At 36.0% G+C, this 1,479-nt stretch overlaps 1 non-coding gene across 1 annotated transcript; it reads left to right on the top strand.

Annotated features, from left to right (window-relative positions):
* The first annotated feature begins 1,073 nt into the window (after positions 1-1,073).
* Positions 1,074-1,176, top strand: LOC115064768. The gene has a single exon (XR_003844588.1). It is a non-coding gene; the product is annotated as a U6 spliceosomal RNA (small nuclear RNA).
* Positions 1,177-1,479: the final 303 nt, after the last annotated feature.

Below are 1,479 nucleotides of genomic sequence, written 5' to 3'. Positions count from 1 at the left end.
CAGAAAAAGAAAAAAAAAGATGAATTGACAAGTCATATATTTAAAGGAAAATGATTCAAACTGCATGTAATCAATTGTTGATTGTCAACTACCATGACATAACAAAGAGCAAAATCTGAGTCTTCCTAGGGGTTCTCATTGTGAGAGGCTCCTTCAGTTACCTTTACTATGTAAATATGATCAGTTATATTATTAAAAGTTAATTGTTTTATAGCGAACATTCTTTATTTCTTATTTGTCTATGGACTGGAAATGGCATGTTCTTTCTGGGACATTTACCCATCAAGATGACGCTCACAGGACTAAACGGACCAAGATGTCCCTACATCCAAGTGTGGCAGTTGACTCTAGTTATTAATAAAACATTTGAGTCATCTTCCTTATGGTCTTTTATTCTTTAGTGCACTAACCTATTTCTATACAAAGGAATTTAAGGACAGTAGATAACGAGAAAGTAAAAGGGACAAAAATGTCTAAGGGGCTCATACAACATGACCTTTGCCATATAAAAGTCAAGTCTGTTCCAAACCCAAAGTTATGAACTCTCTTGACCCCCAAATGTAAGGCTACATGTAAGCTTGGGAAAATAAGGCAGCAGACTTAACAGAAGAATGGCTACCAGCATTTCAGAGGAAGAATCAAAACAGTTGTACTCATATGTGCTTGCTTGCCTTCTCTGTAACTTAAACAAAAAAACCTACCCAACCTTTCAATGGATAAAGGCTAATCTCATAGTTTTATGAAGACACATAAGGGTTCTCTTAGAAAAAAATGAATAAAATTATCTGACTAACTATAAGGTATTATTTATTCTTTGGGAACTTCATACATATACATAAAGAAAAATGATTTTATATACACCCATTTCACACCAACAAACTACTCCTTTTTCTCCCTAAAACATCCCCCTTCCAATACTTCCACACATTTCTTTTTTAATAGCTCATTAAGACAAATTGGGACTGCTGATACGTACAAAGGTATAGTGACATCCACTGGAGCCCAGGAAGCCTTCTAGCACCCATGCCAATGAAGAAGAATGATATATTCTCCCCACAGAAACTATAAACTGCCTGCTTCGGCAGCAGATATACTAGAATTGAGATGATACAGAGAAGATTAGCATGGTCCCTGCTCAAGGATGACACGCAAAATCATGAAGTCTTCCATATTTTTCATCAAATGTGTGTTATACCATGCCTGGCAAAGACTGTGTAAGTCAATTTATTTTCTTGCCTAATTAAATTAATTTTGGCCTAGTGCTTATTCATGATTCTTCTGTCATTCTTTTCTTGCCTTTGTTGGTAATAGAAATGCTTAACAGTGAATTGAGGACCATTTTAGAGTCATTTTGTCAGTCCAATAATCAAAATCTCATTCTTTATTTGATCTGTGGTCCCAAATGTTAATTCAGAAGAGACCCAAGAGGCTGGAGACATGGCTCAGGGGTTAAGAACACTGTCTGCTCTTCCAGAGGAC

Source organism: Mus pahari, chromosome 9 (assembly GCF_900095145.1).
Source record: "Mus pahari chromosome 9, PAHARI_EIJ_v1.1, whole genome shotgun sequence".
NCBI classification, from domain to species: Eukaryota; Metazoa; Chordata; class Mammalia; order Rodentia; family Muridae; genus Mus; species Mus pahari.
The sequence above is the reverse complement of the archived record's forward strand: the minus strand, read 5'-3'. Positions and strand labels throughout refer to the sequence as shown.